Genomic DNA, 24,866 nt, shown 5'->3' with positions numbered 1-24,866 from the left:
ATCTCAAGGTTTTCGTTTTCTAGTACTCCTACACAGCTGCCCAGATGTGTACGCGACATCGCATCCAACCTCGCGCTCGTTCATTGGTGCCTTCTTCTCAGCTGCTTTTACTATCTTATCTAGGCCCGGTGCATTGCACCACTGACACACGTACGTGCACACGATCAACACACGGAGAGGGAAAAAGTCCATTTTAAACCTTGAACTGGTAGTGCCTCGGCGATTCGAACCCTGAACTCGAAATCCCTGTCGTTTGTGTCCTGAACTCTTAGATCCCGGTCTAAATCTAACCTTGGGAGCGTTTCCAAACGGGTATTGCCGACGTGGCAGGGATTGCCGGGATGGGTCCATTCGCCTGGGTTGATAATAGTGGGCCGGCCCAGTTCAGCCCCTGTCCCGTGCTTCGTTTCCTTCTCTCCCTGTCCCCTGCTCTTCCTCCACCTCTCGACGACGACAATGGCGACAGGCGGTTTCTCGGCGACGCAGCAACGGTTGTGACCACTTGAGGACGCGTCGCACAAGCAGGTACTCCTCTCGATGACCTCCTCCCCTGGTAGTAGTAGTGACTGGTTGTTCCCGCATTAGGGTTAGGGTTTTTAGGTTCGAGTTTGGGGGTTTTTAGGACGCAGAAAAGTTGCGATTTTTGTTGAGAGGAATAGGTTGATATGCTTGATTTTGACCGCATTGTGTGTTTATTTCAGTTTAATTATGGACCCGACAGAGATTTTGAACGTTCGATTTCATATTGGAGGGGAGTTCACGCGCATTGGTCCAAATATGGACTATGCTGAGGGAGAAGAAGCAATGTCAGAGATTGAGAGGGATAAATTGTCTCTGCGGGAAGTGAAAGGTTATTTGCAAGATCATATTCAATATAAGGAGTCGATGAAGTTATATTTTCTGCTTCCTGGGAAAGACCTTATCAATGGATTGGTGTTCCGGTATGATGATAGTGGTTGTGTTAAGATGGCTGATTATATTTGTGTTGGAGGAGTTGCAGATGTGTATGTGGAGTATCATGGAGAGGAAGATGATGACAGCAGCAGTGGGAGTGATTATGAGGATGAAATTATAGAGGAGAGTGATAACTGCAGTGGTGATGAACCTGATGAAGTGATAACTGTTGTTGAACCTGCTGAATCTGACACTGATATTCTGATTCCAGATGAAACTGGTGTGATCACACAGAGGCTTTGTAGTCCTATGAAGCAGAGAAGAAGCAGTATAGGACAAGTAGGTGTTGATCATGATGCACTGGTAGTAATTGAAGGTTCTTTTTCTCAGGTTTTGGATCCTACTCAAGTTGATCATGATGAAATGGCATTAACTGAACATGCTGATAAACAGAATTCAGACTCTGATTCTGAGAGTGACAGTGAATACATTGGTCACACTGATGACAGTGGGGAGGATTCAGAAGTTGTGGAACTGAGGAGACATGCTAGGAAGTTTAATAAAAGGATGAGGGACACTAGAAGCTGGATTGGAAGAGATGCAACAGGTCCAGTGCCAACTTGCATATCTCTCCTTACTACATTTAAAGTGGTTTCTTCACACTTATCCTAACTTGCAATAAAATGGCAGCAAACCAAAGGAACATCTGCTGCTGCTGGCTCAACTGCTGCTGCTGGCTCATCTGCTGCTGCTGGCTCATCTGGTGCTCCAAGAAACAGGTTTAAACCTCCAAGAAAGAGGTCTGCTACTGGCTCATCTGCTGCTCCTGGCTCATCTGGAGCTAAAAGGGGCAGAAAAAGGGTTGCTGAGACATCTCCAACCTATCAGTACTTCACCTGCAGTGAAAATTACTAGTGCAAATTACTAGTCATTGATCAAAGTTGATCATTTGCAGTGAGAATTCGTAGTCATTGATCAAAGTTGATCATTTGCAGTGGAAACTACTAGTGGAACTACTTTTGTTGATGTTGCAATGCTTGAAACATTTGTGATGTAATGTTCATGTTGCAAACTTATCTTTTGTTGAAGTGGTAGTGTTGAATGATAACTTCACTGCTATTTCATCAATGAAAGTGTTGAAGTGCTGAATGTTTAAGTGCTGAATGTTGCAAACTTATCTTTTCTTACTGCTAATTTCACTGCTATTTCATTCAGTACATACAACTGTCACTACATACAACAGTACGATTTGCAGCATTTCCAGCTAGGGTTTGGGATAGACTTAACTTGCCAAAAGACAACTAATACATTGCATTCAACTGTCAGTAAACAATCTTACTGCAGTAGAATTTTCCCAGCCACTAAACCTAGCACAAAGACAGCAAAAACAAAGACAACATTGTGATATTTCCTCTTCAGTGTGGCTATCTCTGCATTCTTCTCTTTCAGTTGATCTTGCAGAGACATAGCCAACACCTCTCTATCAATTTGAGCTTCAGGCACAGCCACAATTGGAGTGGCATCTTCAAACTGAGGAAAAAATAAGAGAAACACCATCAAAATAAAACTCACCATGGCATCGACGCATGCGTAGTACCTCCTGCCTGGGTTAGGAATGCTCCACGAGATCCACCTTGGTGCCTTCCGACGAGGATTGCACCAGCAAAACTTTGCCGGCTCGTAAGCCATCGGGCTCTCCCTGTAGGGCACCGGCGACCTCGACTCCTCCTCTCTCCTTCGTGTGGCTCGACGGAAACCAGGAGCAGCAACAGCAGAATGACCCGATGACCACGACATCCCTGCGCCCTGCGCAATCTCCTCCGCCGCCGCGCCGCTGAGGATCCGCCGCAGCCGCCGCCGCCCCTAACCCTGTTTTCCTCTCGCCTCTATTATCTTCCTCTGCCTCGTCTCTCCCCGCGCGTCCCACCAGATATAAAGAAATCCTGGCCACGTCAGCATGTTTCCCACTAAAACGCTGTCAAGGTTAGATTTAGACCGGGATCTAAGAGTTCAGGACACAAACGACAGGGATTTCGTGTTCAGGGTTCGAATCGCCGAGGCACTACCAATTCAAGGTTTAAAATGGAATTTTTCCGACAGAGAGAGATATGCAAAGACAAAGTTGACCTACCAAAAAGCAATTGCACCTCCGATTTAAAGAAGGGCGCTGCTACGCGTCCCCGTCCGATTTTTTAAATCGGCAGATCGCTAGCCGCATCTAGCATCACTAAATGGTGGAGGGACATCTTAATTTTTACAATATAGATTATGTTACAGATTTGATTGTAACAGAGACAATATTACGAAAACGTTTGTAGATTTTTGTTTGCAATAAAATTTATTATAGAATGTTTTCTGCAATAAAGAACATGTTATGAATATATTTATATTTTTTAAGGGAGTTTATTATTAAATATTTTTGCAATAAATATTTTGTTGCGAACACATTTATATATATATTTTTTACAACAAAGTTTGTTATAGAGAATTTTCTGCAACAAAGGTTACGTTGCAAAAATATTTTATACGTGTCATTATCCATTGCAATAAAGGTAATATTGCAGAAACATCTTTATAACAATGGTCGTGTTGTAGAAGCCTTGCAACAAGTTAATGTAATAGAATTTTATTGCGACATGACACTTGTTGCAGAAAACTTTTGTAATAAAAAAATTTGCAGCTAGGAGATGTTCACCGCTATTGCAACAGAGTGCTTGTTACAAAAAAAAACAGACTGGTCGATTCTACACATGCTCCTAGGTAAAAGTAATAAATAAGATGAAAGACACAAAGAGAAGATAAGAAAAAGTACTATTCTAAGGAATGTGATATTTTTGCACCCGAGCTCAAATGTGCTCGGGTGAAAGTAAATTTGAGATATATTGTAAATATGTTTTAAAAAATCTGATTTCTTTTTGCAAACTTTGGTTCAAAACAACTTCTCGTTCATCACTACATTTACTTTTGGTTCAACAGATGCAGTAATCTCCTCTCAATTTGTATCTATTTGGACAGTAAAAAAGACTGATAAAAATCAATTGGTGTAGCCTCCAAATCCGGTTGAGTCGTGGTGGTCCTGCTATCTTCTAACTGAAGGCCTTCTATCTTATTTACACGTGCACGTTCTCTGGTATGTGCATGAAAAATATGGTTGAGTCGTGATAGTCCTGCCATCTTTTAGGCCTTGTTTGGTATTAGGGTTTTTGAGGAGATTGGCGGGAATAATCTCCACAGGGATTGGGTGAAACCCCAACCTTCACCCAATCCCTTCAAATCCCCATTATCCCCAATCCACTAGGTAGGGGTAGTGTATTGTGTATTGAGAAAAATGCATTAGAATTGGGGATTTGTGGGAACATGTGGGGATGAAATATGTCAAATACACTAGAATCAAATGGTGCTATGAGATATGTGGGGATTTAGGGGTTTGATCGGGATAATCCCAGCTACCTTTTGAGCTTGCGTTGGTTTTTCCCTTGAAGAGGAAAGGGTGATGCAACAAAGTAGCGATAAGTATTTCCCTCAGTTTGAGAACCAAGGTATCAATCTAGTAGAAGTATCAAGATGAGGCACCAATGTACCTGCACAAAAACAAACAAACTTGCAGCCAACGCTATAAAGGGGTTGTCAAATCCCTTCACGATTACTTGCAAGGTGAGATCTGAAGGTGAAAAGTGCAACAAAGTATTTTTGGTATTTTTGTAGATCTGAATATATGATGTGAAGTAGACCCGGGGGCCATAGTGTTCACTAGAGGCTTCTCTCATGAAAGCAAGTATTGCGGTGGGTGAATGAATTACTGTCGAGCAATTGATAGAATCACGCAAAGTCGTGACGATATGTAAGGCAATGATCATACATATAGGCATCACGTCCGAGACAAGTAGACCGACACTGTCTGCATCTACTACTATTACTCCACACATCGACCGGTATCCAGCATGCATCTAGTGTATTAAGTTCATAACAACACGATGCGTGCCTGCCTACCCTTTCTGTCACTGGGTGAGGACACCGCACGGTATGAACCCAAAACCAAGCACTTCTCCTATTGCAAGAATTATAGATCAAGTTGGCCAAACGAAACCCATAACTCGAAGAGAATTACAAGGATACAAAATCATGCATTGGTGTTGATGAAGCAGCCCTCCGTGTCCGAATCCCCCTCCGGCAGGGCACTAGAACGGTCCCCAGATGGGATCTTGCGAAGACACAAGCTTGCGGCGGCAGAAAAGTATTTTCGTGGCTCTCTTCTTTGGTTTCGGGATTTTAGAGAATTTGTAGGCGAAAGAGGTAGGGCAAAGGAGGCACGTGGGGCCCACAAGCCTGCCAGGCGCGGGCCCCCCTAGGGCGCGCCTAGGGGGCTTGTGACCTCCCACGAGGTCTCCTACCTTGGTTCTTAAGTCCCCTACGTATCTTCTGTTATGGAAAAAATCATCCCGCGGGTTTAATTCCGTTTGTACTCCGTTTAATATTCTTTTCTGAAAAAGGTCAAAAACATCAAAAAAACAGAAACTGGCACTTAGCACTGAGTTAATAGGTTAGTCCCAAAAAAGATATAAAATAGCATATTCATGCATATAAAAGATCCAAAGTTGACAAGATAATAGCATGGAACCATAAAAAATTATAGATACGTTGGAGAAGTATCAAGCATCCCCAAGCTTAACTCCTGCTCGTCCTCGAGTAGGGAAGTGATAAAGACCGAATTTTTGATGTGGAATGCTACCTAAAATATTTGTCCTTTGTAAATTCTTTCTTGTGGCATGAATGTTCAGATCCGTAAGATTCAAAACAATAGTTTGCTATTGACATGAAAACAATAATACTTCAGGCATACTAGCAAAGTAATCATGAACTTTTGAAATAACAAGGCCAAAGAAAGTTATCCCTACAAAATCATATAGTCTGACTATGCTCCATCATCCCCACACAACGAATTTAAATCATGCACAACCCCAGTATTGGCCAAATCATTGTTTTCACACTCTTACTTTCTCAAACTTTTTCAACTCTCACGCAATACATGAGCGTGAGCCATGAATATAGCACTATAGGCAAAAAGGAGGAGATGGTCACATTTACTCGGTGTATCAATGGGATATGGAGATGCCCATCAATAGATATCAATGTGAATGAGTAGGGATTGCCATGCAACGGATGCACTAGAGCTATAAGTGTATGGAAGCTCAAAAAGAAAACTAGTGGTTGTGTATCCAACTTGCTTGCTCACGAAGACCTAGGGAAATTTTGAGGAAGCCCAACATTGAAATATACAAGCCAAGTTATATAATGAAAATTCCCACTAGTATATGGAAGTGAAAAAACAAGAGACTCTCTATCGTGAAGAACATGGTGCTATTTTGAAGCACAAGTGTGGAAAAAGATAGTAGCATTGTCCCTTCTCTCTTTTCTCTCATTTCTCTTTTTTTTCATTTGGGCTCTTAGGCCTCTTTTTTTCTTTTTTCTATTCTCTTTTTTTTGGGCTCTTTGGCCTACTTTTTTTTATTTCCTCACATGGGACAATGCTCTAATAATGATGATCATCACACTTTTATTTACTTACAACTCAATATTTAGAACAATGATGACTCTATATGAAATGCCTCCGGTAGTGTACCGGGATGTGCAACGATCTAGCTTAGCGTATGACGTTGAAACATCTCGCTAGCTATCTTATGATCATGCAATGGCAATATGAAAGTGACAGTACATGTCATGAGACGGAAGGGTGGGAGTTGCATGGCAATATATCTCGGAATGGCTATGAAAATGCCATGTCCCTAGCAAGCCTCTAGTTGGCTAGCCAGTTGATCAAGGATAGTCAAGGTTTTCTGAATATGTGCAAAGTGTTGTTGCTTGATAACTGGATCACATCATTAGGAGAATCATGTGATGGACTAGACCCAAACTATAAACGTAGCATATTGATCGTGTCATTTTATTGCTATTGTTTTCTGTGTGTCAAGTATTTGTTCCTATGACCATGAGATCATATAACCCACTGGCACCGGAGGGACACCTTGTGTGTATCAAACGTCACAACGTAACTGGGTAACTATAAAGGTGCTCTACATGTATTTGCTAAGGTGTCCGTTGGGTTAGTATGGATCAAGACTGGGATTTGTCACTCCGTGTGACGGAGAGGTATCTCGGGGCCCACTCGGTAATACAACATCACACACAAGCCTTGCAAGCAATGTGAATTAGTATAAGTCACGGGATCTTGTATTATGGAACGAGAAAAGAGACTTGCCGGTAACGAGATTGAAATAGTTATGCGGATACTGACGATCGAATCTCGGGCAAGTAACATACCGAAGGACAAAGGGAATGACATATGGGATTGCCTGAATCCTTGACACTGAGGTTCAACCGATAAGTTATTCGGAGAATATGTAGGATCCAATATGGGCATCTAGGTCCAGCTATTGGATATTGACCAAGGAGTACCTCGGGGCATGTCTGCATAGTTCTCGAACCCACAGGGTCTGCACACTTAAGGTTCGGCGATGTTTTAGTATAGTTGAGTTATATGTGTGGTTACCGAATGTTGTTCGGAGTCCCAGATGAGATCACGGTCGTCACGAGGGTTTCCGGAATTGTCCGGAAACGAAGATTGATATATAGGATGACCTCATTTGATTGTCGGAAGGTTATCCAGCATTACCGGGAATGTACCGGGAGTGACGAATGGGTTCCAGACATTCACCGGGAGGGGGCCAACCCACCCGGGGAAGCCCATAGGACCTAGGGGTGGCACACCAGGCCTTGGTGGGCTGGTGGAACAGCCCAATAAGGCCTATGCGCAAGGGATAAGAAAATCAAAGAGAAAATAAAAAATGAGGTGGGAAGGAAGGGAAGGACTCCACCTTCCAATCTTAGTTGGACTAGGATTGGAGGTGGACTCCTCCACCTCCTTGGCCGGCGCACCCTTGGGGTCTTGGACCCCAAGGAAATCCTCCCCTACCCTCCTCCTATATATAGTGTAGTTTTAGGGCTGATTTGACACAACTTTTGCCACGGCAGCCCGACCACAAACACTGCGGTTTTTCCTCTAGATCGTATGTCTGCGGAGCTCGGGCGGAGCCCTGCAGGAGTAGATCCTTCACCACCACCGGAGCGTCGTCACGCTGCCGGAAAACTCATTTACTTCTCCGCCTTGCTTGCTGGATCAAGAAGGCCAAGATCATCGTCGAGCTGTACATGTGCTGAACGCGGAGGTGCCGTCCGTTCGGCACTAGATCGGGGCGGATCCTGGGACGGATCGCGGGACGGTTCGTGGGACGGTTCGCGGGGCAGATCGAAGGACATGAGGACGTTCCACTACATCAACTGCGTTTCTTAACGCTTCCTGCTGTGCGATCTACAAGGGTACAATGATCCAAATCTTCTCTGGTAGATGGACATCATCATGATAGGTCTTCGTGCGCGTAGGAAATTTTTTGTTTCCCATGCAACGTTCCCCAATAGTGGCATCATGAGCTAGGTTCATGCGTAGATGTAATATCGAGTAGAACACAAACGGTTTTGTGGACGATGATGTTCGATTTGCTGCCCTCCTTAGTCTTTTCTCAATTCGGCGGTATTGTTGGATTGAAGCGGCCCGGACCGACATTATTCCTACGCTTATGAAAGACTGGTTTCATCGCTTGACATGCAACCTCGTTGCATAAAGATGACTGGCGGGTGTCGGTTTCTTCAACTTTAGTTGAATTGGTTTTGACCGAGGCGGTCCTTGGAGAGGTTAAATAGCAATTTGCACATCTCCGTTGTGGTTTTTGCGTAAGTAAGATGTGATCTACTAGATACCCACTACAACCACGTAAAACATGCAACAACAATTAGAGGACGTCTAACTTGTTTTTGCAGGGTATGCTTGTGATATGATATGGCCAATGACGTGATATGATATATTGGATGTATGAGATGATCATGTTGTAATAGTTAAATATCGACTTGCACGTCGATGGTACGGTAACCGTCAGGAGCCATAGGGTTATCTTTAAACTAACGTTTGTGCTTGCAGATGTGTTTACTATATTGCTAGGACGTAGCTTTAGTAGTAATAGCATGAGTAGCACGACAACCCCGATGGCGACACGTTGATGGATATCATGGTGTGGCACCGGTGACAAAAACATCGTGTCGGTGCTTTGGTGATGGAGATCAAGAAGCACATGATGATGGCCATATCATGTCACTTATGAATTGCATGTGATGTTAATCCTTTTATGCACCTTATTTTGCTTAGAACAACGGTAGCATTATGAGGTGATCCCTCACTAAAATTTCAAGACAAAATTGTGTTCTCCCCGACTATGCACCGTTGCTACAGTTCGTCGTTTCGAGACACCACGTGATGATCGGGTGTGATAGACTCAACGTTCACATACAACGGGTGCAAAACAGTTGCACACGCGAAACACTCGGGTTAAGCTTGACGAGCCTAGCATGTGCAAACATGGCCTCGGAACACATGAGACCGAAAGGTCGATCATGAATCATATAGTTGATATGATTAGCATAGGGATGCTTACCACCGAAACTATCCTCAACTCACGTGATGATCGGACTTGAGCTGGTGGAACTGGATCATATACCACTCAAATGACTAGAGAGATGTACTATTGGAGTGGGTGTTTAGCAAGTAATTTGAATAGTTAAACTCTAATTATCTTTAACATAGTCGAAGTCCACTTTGAAAATATTTGTGTTGTAGATCAATGGCTCACGCGACAGTCACCCTGAATTTTAATACGTTCCTAGAGAAAGCTAAGTTGAAAGATGATGGAAGCAACTTTGCAGACTGGGCTCGTAATCTTAAGTTGCTCTTGCAAGCTGGGAAGAAGGATTATGTCCTTAATGTTGCGCTAGGAGATGAACCACCCGCCATGGCTGACCAAGATGCTAAGAACACTTGGTTATCACGCAAGGAGGACTACTCACTAGTTCAATGTGCAGTCTTGTATGGCTTAGAGCCGGGACTTCAACGTCGCTTTAGGCATCATGGAGCATATGAGATGTTCCAGGAGTTGAAGTTTATCTTTCAGAAGAACGCCCGGATCGAGAGGTATGAGAGCTCCCATAAATTTTATGTTTGCAAGATGGAGGATAATTTTTCTGTCAGTGAACATGTGCTCAAGATGTGTGGGTACTCAAACCGTCTAACTGAGCTGGGAATTGAACTCCCGCAAGAGGCTATCATTGACTAAATTCTTCAATCACTGCCACCAAGCTATAAGAGCTTTGTGTTGAACTACAACATGCAAGGGATGAACAAGTCACCCGGCGAGTTATTCGTGATGCTGAAAGTCGTAGAGTCAGAACTCTGTAAAGAGCATCAAGTGTTGATGGTGAATAAGACCACTAGTTTCAAGAGAAACGACAAAGGAAAGAAGGGTAATTCAAAGAAGAGCGGCAAGCCTGTTGCCAATCCGACGAAGAAGCCCAAAGCTGGACCTAAGCCTGAAACGGAGTGCTATTATTGCAAGGGTATGGGTCACTGGAAACGCAACTGCCCCAAGTATCTGGCTGATAAGAAGGTGGCCAAGGAAAAATCAGGTATATTCGATATACATGTTATTGATGTGTACTTAACCAGTTCTCGTAGTAGTGCCTTGATAACCCACAGGTGTAGGGATCGCAACAGTTTTCGAGGGTAGAGTATTCAACCCAAATTTGTTGGTCCGCCAAAGAAGAAGAGAAAGAATATTCTCAAGTATTAGCAGCTGAGTTTGTCAGATTCAACCACACCTGAAAGATTAGCGTCTGCAAGCAAAGTATTAGTAGCAAAGTAGTATGATAGCAACGGTGCCAGAAACGATCTGTTGACGGCAGACTATTCCTAACTGTTGTATCAATAGCGCCAGTAGGTTGCACGTGGACGGGGAATATTCTTCCCCGGCAACGGTGTCGGAAAAGGTCTCGCAACAAGTAACAACAAAGTAGCAAGGAACAACAGTAGCAGCAGCAGCAGAATAACAACACTAGCAACAGTAGCGACAAAGTGACAGCAGTAGCAGCAAAGTGGCCCAATCCCTTTTGTAGCAAGGGACTAGACTAGACAAAGTAATGTAGCGAGGACCAGTAGTAAAATACTCGTAGGCAGTGGATCGGTGATGGATGAGTGTGACGGATGTGATTCATCATGTAACAGCTATAACACGAAGAGATAAGTAACTAGCTCCCGTTCGTCAATCTAATGTAGGCATGTATTCCGTATGTAGTCATACGTGCTTAGGGCAAAGAACTTGCATGACATCTATTGTCCATCCCTCCCGTGGCAGCGGGGTCCTAATTGAAACTACGGGATATTAAGGTTCTCCTTTTAATAAATAACCGAACCAACGCATTAACACGTGGTGAATACATGAACTCCTCATACTATGGTCATCTCCGGGAGTGGTTCCGGCTATTGTCACTCCGGGGTTGCCGGGTCATAACACATAGTAGGTGACTACAACTTGCAAGATAGGATCTAAAACACACATATATTGGCGACAACATAATAGGTTCAGATCTGAAATCATGGCACTCGGGTCCTAGTGACAAGCATTAAGCATAGCCAAGTAGTAGCAACATCAATCTAGAACATAGTGGATACTAGGGATCAATCCTCGTCAAGAACTAACTCGATTACATGATAGATCTCATCCAACTCATCACCGTCCAGCAAGCCTACGATGAGATTACTCACGAACGATAAAGAGCATCATGGAATTGTCGATGGAGGAAGGTTGATGATGACGATGACGACGATTTCCCCTCTCCGGAGCCCGAAACGGACTCCAGATCTGCCCTCTAGACGAAGAACGGGATGTGGCGGCGCCTCCGTATCGCAAAACGCGATGAAACTTTCTCTCTGATTTTTTTCCGGGCGAGACGGAAGATATAGAGGTGAGTTTGGGGGCGATGGAGCCACGTGGGCCCCACAAACCCTCACATCGCGACCAGGGGGGTGGCCGCGGCCTGTGGGCTTGTGGTCCACTGGTCCACCTCCTCCGGTGGATCTTTGCGCATTTATTTTTCTTTTATTCCAGAAAAATATCCATAAATTTTCAGGACATTCTGAGAACTTTTATTTCTGCACAAAAACAACACCATGGCAATTCTGCTGAAAACAGCGTTAGTCCGGGTTAGTTCCATTCAAATCATGCAAATTAGTGTCCAAAACAAGGACAAAAGAGTTCGGAAAAGTAGATACGACGGAGACGTATCAACTCCCCCAAGCTTAAAGCCTTGCTTGTCCTCAAGCAATTCAGTTGACAAATTGAAAGAGACAAAAGAAAAACTTTGACAAACTCTGTTTGATCTTGTTGTCGCAACTATGTCTAACTCATATCCAAAGTTTCAGCAAGATCACAAGCAAACCACATAAACAAATGAGATCTAGGTCTCACGGTAAATTCATATCAATGGCATAATCAACTAGCGAGCAAATAATAATAAGCCTCAAACGTCAGCACTTCAATCAAAACAACATGAAGCAGTACAAATAGATGGTATCTTGCTAGCTCTTTCTGAGACCGCAAAACATAAATGCAGAGCACCTTCAAAGATCAAGGGCTGACTAAACATTGTAATTCAAGGCAATGAAGATCCAGTCACAGTCATACTCAACACAGTTAAAAGCAAAGCATAAAATGACAGAGGTTCTCTCTATTTGGTGCTTTTCTAAGAGGAGGATGACTCAACAGGAACATAAATAGACTGGCCCTTCGCAGAGGGAAGCATTAATTTGCACAGGTGCCAGAGCTCAAATTTTGAAAACAGAGATAATAATTTTGGGTGGCATGCTTTCATTGTCAACGCAATGACCAAGAGTTCTCAACATCTTCCACACTACACATGCTATAGGCGGTTCCCAAAGAGAAAAGTAAAGTTTTGACTCCCCCACCACCAATCAATCACACTCCATGGCTAGCCGAATCCTCGGGTACCGTTCATACCAACATCAATCCTGGGGGAGTTTTGTTTGCAATTATCTTTTCGATTTGAGCATGGAACTGGGAATTCCAATTACCGGCCCCTTTCTCGTGAATGATAGTGAATAAACACATATCGAGGATAACACGCCTAGCATGGAAGATACCAATAGCCCCCTGTCACCACATGAGCGGTTCGGGCATGCAAAATAGATTATTTCTTGAAGGTTTAGAGCGTGGCACATGCAAATTTACTTGGAACGGCAGGTAGATACCGCACATAGGTAGGTATGATGGACTCATATGGCACAACTTTGGGTTTATGGGAGTGGATGCACAAGCAGTATTCCCGCTTAGTACAAGTGAAGGCTAGCAAAAGACTGGGAAGCGACGAACTAGAGAGCGACAACAGTCATCAAAATGCATTGAGATTAACTAACATTGAGTGCAAGCAGGAGTAGGACATAAATCACCATGAACATGAATATCATAGAGGCTATGTCGATTTTGTTTCAACTACATGCGTGAACATGCGCCAAGTCAAGCCACTTGAATCATTCAAAGGAGGATACCATCCTATCATACTACATCATAGTCATCTCAACATTCATGTTGGCAACCAAGACAAACCATTATAAGCTCCTAGCTAATTAAGCATGGCATCAACAACTATGATCTCTAAGTTGTCATTGCAAACATGTTTATGTCACAACAAAGCTGAATCAGGCATGATGAGCTAGTCATATTTACAAAAACAAAATAGATCGAGTTCATACCAGCTTTTCCAGGCTCAGTCACTTCATCATATATTGTCATTATTGCCTTTCACTTGCACGACCGAACGATGTGAACAATAATAAGCGTGCTCATGCATTAGACTAAAGTTGGAATCTGCAGGCAAACACAAAGGAGAAGACAAAGTAATATGGCTCTTTGAAAGCTAAACAGGTATGCATGCAAGAGCCACTAAACATTGTAACCAATATCTTCTACCTTGACCCAAAGAAAAACAAAATTATCTACACGGGAAAGCTCCCAACAAGAAAAAGAAGAATAAGAAAATCTTTTTGTTTTTTCTCAAACTAGACAGACATACGAAAAGAAAACGAGAAAAAAGAAAATAAACTAGCATGGATGATACAGCGGGAAAGTGTGAACACCGGCTATCAAAGTGAAAGCATAAGCAAGAATGTAAAGTCGGTGAGAACACGTACTCCCCCAAGCTTAAGCTTTTGGCCTAAGTTGGTCTACTCCCAAGGAAAGAAATAACCAGCTCCGGGATACTCCGGAGTGGACTGAGGATGCCACTGCTGTGTGAGCTCCTCTGGCTCCCACTGATAAACCAACGTCTGGTACTCGACTGGTGGCTCGGGCACGGGCACCTATGGTTGGGCCAAGCCCCAGTATGCGTAGATGTCCGAGGGCATAATAATGTACCTGCCTGCATGAAGATTGAACAAAGAAGGAGCAGGTAAAGTAATGCAATGCAGGAAAATGAATACTCCCCATGGTAGCTTGCGTAATGTCTGTAGTTTCTCCAACAGTAATGCCAGAGAAAAAATCTCTAACCGAAGATTTAGGAGGATCATTGAGGCTACCCCAAATAGGTATTTTGCAAATTCTATTGAAATCCTCTAAATCCATGGTATACGATTTATCATAGAGATCAAACAGTACCGATGTCTCACGGCCAGCTGAAAATTTGAATCTACGAACAAAAGAGGCAGTGAGAGCAACATACTGTTCACATTTATCGGAGATTAATTCTTCGAGTCCGACGTTGTGAACAAGTGCATCAAACTCATCTTCGAAACCTGCCTCAATCATAAATTCATCAGAAGTCCATTCACATGGTTGTACCTGCGCGTCCCTTGGTTGGTAAGGATCAGGCTCCCGAATCGCAAGACGGGGACCTCTCTTGCTTGAGGAACCACCATGAAAGTTTCTCCTGAACATCTTCCTTTTCTGAAATTTTTAGAGATTCTAAGGAAAGGTGAACATGGCTCAACAAAACTTGTAGCAACTATTCCCACAAGTGCCTAGAGGCCATATTACGCATCAATACTACTTGGGACCAGCTAAAATCAGCATGCAAAGCTCAAGAACAGGGTCACCAAGGCAGCAAAAATACGCGAAGTATAAGGCACTAGAGCAAAAACTAATTGGACCAATGGAGGAGTCACTTATCAAGGAGTAATTTCCCCAAAACAGTTCGGAGAATGGTGATTTGAGCAAAGAGATCGAAAATCCCAACAAGAGGAGCAAGAACACGGGTTTGAGCTGCGAAACGATTTTTTCTGGAGGTAGGAGAACCAGATGAGAGCAAGAATGAGTGGAGGGGGTGCCTGTGGGCCCCACAAGCCTGGGTGGCGCGGCCAGGGGGTGCCCGCGCCATCAAGCCTTGTGGCCCACTGGTACAGCACCCAGACAAGCTCTTCGTCTCAGTATTTTTCAAAAAATCCAGAAAAAACATACTTGATTTTCACAGCGTTCAGAGAACTTTTGTTTTCATGGTACTTTTCCACCAGACACTAAGACAGAAAACACGGAAAACTAAACTAAATCTATCATTTTTCTTCTAAGCAACCTAAAGTGAAAGCTTGGAACAGAGGTTTGTGACTCCTCGATTCATCCATCTCATGGTCATCGAAAGAAATCTGTCAATGGGGTTGATCAAATCCACTCGACAAACCTTTTCGAATCACAAAAGAGAATGGAGAATTTCCGTATAGTCACTAGGTTACCTCAATGGGGATATGTATCTCCCCAACAAGCAAATAATACTTCATCTTGACACGAGGAATAGGGCATTCAAAGCTCCCAATAAGAATCGATGAAGTCTTTTCGATAGCATTGATGCAATGTACTCGATATTGTTTCTTCGGAAAGGGCACCGTATGCTCGTTACCGTTGACATGGAAAGTGACATTGCCTTTGTTGCAATCTATAACAGCCCCTGCAGTGTTTAAAAAGGGTCTTCTGAGGATGACAGCCATGGCATCATCCTCGGGAATATCCAAGATAACAAAGTCTGTTAAGATAGTGATGTTAGCAACCACAACAGGCACATCCTCGCAAATGCCGATAGGGAAAGCAGTTGATTTGTCGGCCATTTGCACAGAGATTTCAGTGGGTGTCAACTTGTCCAGTTCAAGTCTACGATAAAGTGAGAGAGGCATAACACTAACACCGGCTCCAAGATCGCATAAAGTTGTTCTAACGTAGTTACCTTTAATGGAGCAAGGTATAGTGGGCACACTGGGGTCACCTAGTTTCTTGGGAGTTCCACCCTGATACATCTCCAACGTATCTATAATTTTGTTGGTTCCATGCTATTATCTTGTCAACTTTGGATGTTTTATATGCATGAATATGCTATTTTATATCTTTTTGGGACTAACCTATTAACTCAATGCCAAGTGCCCATTTCTGTTTTTTCCATGTTTTTGACCCTTTTTCAGACGGAGTCCAAATGGAATGAAACTTTATGATGAATTGTTTTGGACCAAACGAGACCCCCGAAGCTTTGGAAGAAGGCCAGAAGAGCCACGAGGGAGTCACAAGCCCTGAGGCCGCCACCACCCCCCTAGGTGGCGCCTACCAGGCTTGTGACCTCCTCGTGGGCCCAACCAACGTAATTCCACCGCCATAAATTCCTATAAATTCAGAAACCCCCAAAAAGAAACCTAGATGAGGAGTTCCGCCGCCGCAAGCCTCTGTAGCCACCAAAAACCAATCTGGAGCCCGTTCCGACACCCTGCCGGAGGGGGAATCCATCTCCGGTGGCCATCTTCATCATCCTGGTGATCTCCATGACGAGGAGGGAGTAGTTCTCCCTCGGGGCTGAGGGTATGTACCAGTAGCTATGTGTTTGATCTCTCTCTCTCGTGTTCTTGAGATGTCTTGATTTCGATGTACCGTGGGCTTTGTTACTATAGTTGGATCTTATGATGTTCTTCCCCCTCTCCCTCTTGTAATGAATTGAGTTTCCCCTTTGGAATTATCTTATCAGATTGAGTCTTTGAGAACACTTGATGTATGTCTTGCATGTGTCTATCTGTTGTGATCAACTTGCGGGTTTGTGATAATTGGGAACGTATGCATATGGGTTGGCACACGTGGATTCATGTGAGTACTCAATGTATGTTTTGGTGATCAACTTGTGGGTTCGTGACATTAGGAACCTATGCATAGGGGTTGGCACACGTTCTGACTCTCCGATAGAAACTTTGGGGCACTCTTTGAAGTTCTATGTGTTGGTTGAATAGATGATTCCGAGATTGTGTGATGCATATCGTATAATCATGCCCACGGATACTTGAGGTGACAATGGAGTATCTAGGTGACATTAGGGTCTTGGTTGATATGTATCTTAAGGTGTTATTCTAGTACGAACTCTATGATGGATCGAACGGAAAGAATAGCTCCGTGTTATTTTACTACGGACTCTTGAATAGATCGATCAGAAAGAATAACTTTGTGGTGGTTTCGTACCCGAGAATAATCTCTTCGTTTGTTCTCCGCTATTAGTGACTTTGGAGTGAATCTTTGTTGCATGTTGAGGGCTAGTTATATGATCCAATTATGTTATTATTGTTGAGAGAACTTCACTAGTGAAAGTATGAACCCTAGGCCTTGTTTCCATGCATTGCAATACCGTTCGTGCTCACTTTTATTACTAGTTACCTTGCTGTTTTTGTAATTTCAGATTACAAAAACCTATATCTACCATCCATATTGCACTTGTTTCACCATCTCTTCGCCGAACTAGTGCACCTATACAATTTACCATTGTATTGGGTGTGTTGGGGACACAAGAGACTCTTTGTTATTTGGTTGCAGGGTTGCTTGAGAGAGACCATCTTCATCCTACGCATCCCACGGATAGATAAACCTTAGGTCACCCACTTGAGGGAAAATTGCTACTGTCCTACAAACCTCTGCACTTGGAGGCCCAACAACGTCTACAAGGAGAAGGTTGCGTAGTAGACATGAAGCTCTTTTCTGGCGCCATTGCCGGGGAGGTTAGTGCTTGAAGGTATATCTTTAGATATTGCAATCGAATCTTTTTGTTTCTTGTTCTTTCTGTGAAAATTACAAAAAAAAATGGAATTCAGGATGCCTCATATGCTCCATCTTTTGAATGTCTTTCGTGAGCATGATGGGAAGGAAAATTGTGCTCAAGTGCTGAAAGAAGAATTTCATAGAATGCTTGGCATAGAATATGTGAACGATGAGCATGATTGCAATGTCCTTAGCATGAATACTTCGAATACCCATGATGCTAATGATATGCAAATCCACAAGCTTGGGGATGCTATATTTGATGAAGATGATCTTTTTAGTTCTTCCACTTTGAATGATCAAAATCATTTTGATGAAAGCATGCCCCCTATCTTTGATGATTATTGTGAGGATACTTATGATTTAAACAAGAGGGATGATAAAATTTGTAATACTCTCAAGAACCCGTTTGCTAAACCTTGCTTTTTCATTGTGGACACAATTTGTAGTGCTCAAGTCTTTTATGATACTCCCACTACTATTCTTGAGAATACATTTCCTTATGTGGAGAGTAGTAAAATTTCTATGCTTGTAGATCGTGAAAAGAATGCCTTAGGTGCTGGTTATATTGTTGAATTCATTCATGATGCTACTGAAAATTACTATGAGAGAGGATCATATGCTTCTACTTATTGCAATAGTATCAAGCTTCCTCTCCATATGTTGAAATTTTTGAAGCTATGCTTGTTTTGCCTTCCTATGCTAGTTGATTCTTGCTCCAATAAATTGTTTGATCACAAAATACCTATTCATAGGAAGTGGGTTAAAATTAAATGTGTTAGCCATTTGCTCCATACTGCTCTCGCTGTGTTTCAATCCTTACCTTTTATGTGAGCATCATTGAAATCAATGCCTAGCTAAGGGCGTTAAACGATAGCGCTTCTTGGGAGGCAACCCAATGAATAAATTTTTCTTTGATTTTTGCTTCCTGTTTTGTTTTCTCCACACCATCATAATTATTTTATGATTGTGTCTTTTGTGTTTCTTTTTGTGTTTGTGCCAAGAAAAACCGTTATGATTAGTCTTGGTGATGATTGTTTGATCATGCTGGAAAAAGACAGAAACTTTCTGCTCACGAAAAGAATTTTCATTTTTATTATGTAAGAGATTTTGGGTTGATTCTTTTTTCTTCTGATTTCTATGAAATTTCTTCACACTGTCGTAAATGTTCAGATTTTTTGAAGTACCAGAAGTATACGAAGTATACACATTGCTACACACTGGTCTGCTGTTAACAGATTCTGTTTTTGTTGAGTTGGTTGCTTATTTCGATGAAACTATGGATAGTATCGGAGGGTACTAGCCATGGAAAAGTGACAATACAGCAACCCAACACCAACATAAGTAGAATTTAAGTTTGCTACAGTATCGAAGGAAGTGGGGATTTGCTTTCTTATACTAATGATATCACGAGTTTCTGTTTAAGTTTTGTGTTGTGAAGTTTTCAAGTTCTGGGTGAAGTTCTTATGGACAAAGAGATAAAGAGTGGCAAGAGCTCAATCTTGGGGATGCCCAAGGCACCCCAAGTTGATTCAAGGATGCCGAAAAAGCCTAAGCTTGGGGATGCCCCGGGAAGGCATCCCCTCTTTCGTCTTCAATCCTTCGGTAATGTTACTTGGAGCTATATTTTTATTCACCACATGATATGTGTTTTGCTTGGAGCGTCTTGTATCGTAGGATTCTTTTATTTTTGTTGTGTCACAATCTTCCTTTCTGCACACCTATAGAGAGAGACATGCACTCACCGTGATTTTGTCGAGCTTCACTTATATCCTTTGAGTTAGGCAATTCAGCTCACATGTGTTTCACTTGTATCTTTAGAGCTAGTTGAATTTTATCTGTGTGCTTCACTTATATCTTTTAGAGCACAGCGGTGCGTGGCTTGGTAGTTGGCTTATGCTATGAAAGTAGTCCCAAAAGTGGTAGTTATCCAAAGGGATACGAAAACTTCCATCTTCATGTGCATTGAGTAGAAAGAGAAGCTTGATTCCTCTCAATTAGTTTTGAGATGTGGTTGTGGTAATATTTAAGTTATGTTAGTATGGTGTTGTGAATCTAGATATACTTGTGTTGAAGTTAGTGATTCCCTTAGCATGCACGTATGGTGAACCGCTATGTGATGAAGTTTGAGCATGATTAGTTTATTGATTGTCATCCTTTGTGTAGCGGTCGGGATCGCGCGATGGTTTATACCTACCAACCCTTCCCCTAGGAGTATGCGTTGAATGCTTTGTTTCGACTACTAATAAAACTTTTGCAACAAGTATATGAGTTCTTCTTCACTAATGTTGAGTCCATGGTTTAGATGCACTTTCACCTTCCACCATCACTATCTTCTTTAGTACCGTGCAACTTTCGCCGGTGCATAAACCTACCGTATAGCCTCCCTCAAAACAGCCACCATACCTACCTACTATGGCATTTTCAAAGCCATTCCGATATATATTGCCATGCAAATACCACCATGACATGTGCCACAGCTTCTACATTGCCATTGCATGATCATAAGATAGCTAGCATGATGTTTCCATTGATGTCTATGCCATGCTATATCATTGTCACGGTACACTACCGAAGGCATTTCATATAGAGTCATCATTGCTCTAAGTTTTGAGTTGTAAGTGTGATGATCATCATTGATGGAGCATTGTCTCATGTGAGGAAATAAAAGAGGCCAGCGAAGCCCATTTACAAAAAGATGCCAAAGATGCCCACCAAAAAAAGGAGGCCAAAGAGCCCACCAAAAAAATGAGAGAAAAAGAGAGAAGGGACAATGCTACCCTCTCCTTTCCACACTTGTGTTTCCTATTAAGCACCATGATCTTCATGGTTGATAGTCTCTCGTTTTGTCACCACCATATAGCTAGTGGGAAATTTTCATCATATAACTTGGCTTGTATATTCCAATGATGGGCTTCCTCAAAATTGCCTTAGGTCTTCGTGAGCAAGCAAGTTGGATGCACACCCACTAGTTTTCTTTAAGAGCTTTCACATACTCCTAGCTCTAGTGCATCATTTATATGGCAATCCCTACTCATTCACATTGATATCTATTGATGAGCATCTCCATAGCTCATTGATATGCCTAGTCAATGTGACCATCTTCTCCTTGTTTGCGTTGCAACCTCCACCACACTCCATTCCACTTATAGTGCTAAAACCATGGCTCACGCTCACGTATTGCATGAGAGTTGAAATTTTTTGAGAATTTAAAGGTGTGAAAACAATTACTTGGCCAATACCGAGGTTGTGCATGATTTAAATTCGTTGTGCAAGGATGATAGAGCATAGCCAGACTATATGATTTTGTAGGGATAACTTTCTTTTTGGCCTTGTTATTTTGAAAGTTCATGATTACCTTGCTAGTTTGCTTGAAGTATTGTTGTCTCCACGTCAATAGCAAACTATTGTTTTGAATCTAATGGATCTGAACATTCATCTCACATAAGAGGAGTTAGAAAGGACATCTATGCTAGGTAGCATGAAAGCATCAAAAAATCATTCTTTATCACTTCCCTACTCGAGGACAAGCAGGAGTTAAGCTTGGGGATGCTTGATACGTCTCGAACGTATCTATAATTTTTGATGGTTCCATGTTATTATCTTGTCAACTTTGGATGTTTTATATGCATGAATATGCTAGATTATATATTTATTGGGAATAACCTATTAACTCAGTGCCAGGTTCCAGTTTCTGTTTTTTCCGTGTTTTTGACCATTTTTCAGATGGAGTCCAAATGGAATGAAACTTTACGATGATTTTTTTGGACCAAAAGAGACCCCGAAAGCTTTGGAAGAAGGCCAGAAGAGCCACAAGGGAGTCACAAGCCCTGAGGCCGCCACCAACCCCCTAGGTGGCGCCTACCAGGCTTGTGACCTCCTCGTGGGCCCAACCAACGTAATTCCACCGCCATAAATTCCTATAAATTCAGAAACCCCCAAAAAGAAACCTAGATCGGGAGTTCCGCCGCCGCAAGCCTCTGTAGCCACCGAAAACCAATCTGGAGCCCATTCCGGCACCCTGTCGGAGGGGGAATCCATCTCCGGTGGACATCTTCATCATCCTGGCGATCTCCATGACGAGGAGGGAGTAGTTCTCCCTCGGGGCTGAGGGTATGTACCAGTAGCTATGTGTTTGATCTCTCTCTCTCTCTCTCGTGTTCTTGAGATGTCTTGATCTCGATGTACCGTGGGCTTTGTTACTATAGTTGGATCTTATGATGTTCTTCCCCCTCTCCCTCTTGTAATGAATTGAGTTTCCCCTTTGGATTTATCTTATCGGATTGAGTCTTTGAGAACACTTGATGTATGTCTTGCACGTGTCTATCTGCTGGGATCAACTTGCGGGTTTGTGACAATTGGGAACATATGCATATGGGTTGGCACATGTGGATTCATGTGAGTACTCGATGTATGTTTTGGTGATCAACTTGCGGGTTCGTGACATTTGGAACCTATGCATAGGGGTTGGCACACGTTTTGATTCTCCGGTGGAAACTTTGGGGCACTCTTTGGAGTTCTATGTGTTGGTTGAATAGTTGATTTTGAGATTGTGTGATGCATATCGTATAATCATGCCCATGGATACTTGAGGTGACAATGGAGTATCTAGGTGACATTAGGGTCTTGGTTGATATGTATCTTAAGGTGTTATTCTGGTACGAACTCTATGATGGATCGAACGGAAAGAATAGCTTCGTGTTATTTTACTACAGACTCTTGAATAGATCGATGAGAAAGAATAGCTTCGTGTTATTCTAGTTACCTTGCTGTTTTTGTAATTTCAGATTACAAAAACCTATATCTACCATCCATATTGCACTTGTTTCACCATCTCTTATCCGAACTAGTGCACCTATTCAATTTACCATTGTATTGGGTGTGTTGGGGACACAAGAGACTCTTTGTTATTTGGTTGCAGGGTTGCTTGAGAGAGACCATCTTCATCCTACGCCTCCTACGGATTGATAAACCTTAGGTCACCCACTTGAGGGAAAATTTCTACTGTCCTACAAACCTCTGTATTTGGAGGCCCAACAACGTCGACAAGGAGAACGTTGCATAGTAGACATCACACCCTTGAAGGTATAATTAGCGAGCATGGCGGAGATCTCAAGATCAGGTATCCTCCTCTTATTAGTCACAATATCTTTCATGTACTTAACATACGGAGACATTTTGAGCATATCCGTCAAACGCATTTGCAGAAAGACAAGTCTGATCATTTCAACGAAGCGCTCAAAATCCTCATCATCCTTTTTCTTGGATGGTTTGGGAGGAAAGGGCATAGGTTTCTAGACCCATGGTTCCCTTTCTTTACCATGCTTCCTAGCAACGAAGTCATTCTTATCGTATCTCTGATACTTAGGTTGTGGGTTATCAAGATGAACACTAGGTTTAATCTCCACATCCTTTTCATTGCTAGGTTGAGCATCATCATGAACATCACTATTGATATTATCATTAGGCTCATGTTCATCACCAGATTGTGTTTCAGCATCAGAGACAGAGACATGGTTTGGACTCTCAGGTGTAGTAGCAATAGGGTTGCTAGCGTGCAGGTTCCCATCATCTTTCTTCTTCTTTCTAGGATGACTAGGGCATAAGTGCTAACTCCTTGAGAATCTTGTTCAATTCTCTTCGGATGACCCTCAGGATACAAAGGTTCCTGGGTCATTCTACCGCCTCTAGTGACGACTCTAACGGAATTGTCATTCAACTCGTCGAGCAAGTCATTTTCAGCTTTAAGTACTTGTTCTACCTGAGTAGTAACCATAGGGGCATGTTTACTCAGAAGCTTAAGATCATTGACATTTCTATCTACACAAGCACTTAAATGACTAAGCATACGAGCATTCTTTTCCAATTGTCTACTAACATAATCATTGAAGCTCTGTTGTTTGGCAACAAAGTTATCAAATTCATCCAGGCGTAAGCTAGCAGGAATATCAAAAGGAATATCACTCTTATCAAACCTACATAGAGAATTTACTTCTACTACCTGTATCGGGTTATCGAGACCATGGATCTCTTCGATAGGTGGTAGATTTTTGACATCTTCAGATTTATTGCCTTTCTCTCACATAGATTTCTTAGCTTCTTACATATCTTCAGGACTGAGGAATAGAATACCTCTTTTCTTCGGAGTTGGCTTAGGAGGTGGTTCGGGAATAGTCCAAGCATTCTCATTGCGCAAGATGTTATTCAGTAGAATCTCAGCTTGTTCTACGGTTCGTTCCCTAAAAACACTACCGGCACAACTATCTATATGGTCTTTAGAAGCATCAGTAAGTGCATTATAGAAGATATCAAGTATTTCATTCTTCTCAAGAGGGTGATCAGGCAAAGCATTCAGTAGCTCGATAAGCCTCCCCCAAGCTTGTGGGAGACTCTCTTCCTCAGCTTGAGAAAAGTTGTTTATTTCCTGCAAGGCAGCTTGCTTCTTATGGGCAGGGAAATATTTTTCAGAGAAGTAGTAGACCATATCCTGGGGGCTACGCACACAACCAGGAGAAAGAGAAGTGAACCAGATGTTAGCATCATCCTTTAGCGAGAAAGGAAACAACTTGAGCATATAGTAGTGGCGGATCTTTACATCACTAGTGAATAGGGTGGCTATATCATGTAGTTTGGTAAGATGGGCTACAACGATTTCAGACTCATAACCGTGAAAAGGATCAGATTCGACCAGAGTGATTAACTCAGGGTCGATAGAGAATTCATAATCCTTATCGGTCACAAAGATAGGCGAAGTGGCAAACTTCGGGTCGTATTTCATCCTAGCGTTCAGAGATTTTTATTTCCACTTGCGCAGTAGTTTCTCAACATCAGAGCTATCCTTACACACAAGAAAATCTTCAGCTATCTCTCCCTCCATAACATAGCGCGTATGAGGCATAACAGGCAATTCAGGCATAGTAGCAGGTTCTACTTCAATAGTATCGGCAGTTTCACAAGTATCATCACATCTAGCAGCAACTC

Source organism: Hordeum vulgare, chromosome 4H (assembly GCF_904849725.1).
Source record: "Hordeum vulgare subsp. vulgare chromosome 4H, MorexV3_pseudomolecules_assembly, whole genome shotgun sequence".
Taxonomy (NCBI): Eukaryota; Viridiplantae; Streptophyta; class Magnoliopsida; order Poales; family Poaceae; genus Hordeum; species Hordeum vulgare.
Note: the sequence above shows the minus strand (reverse complement) of the source record.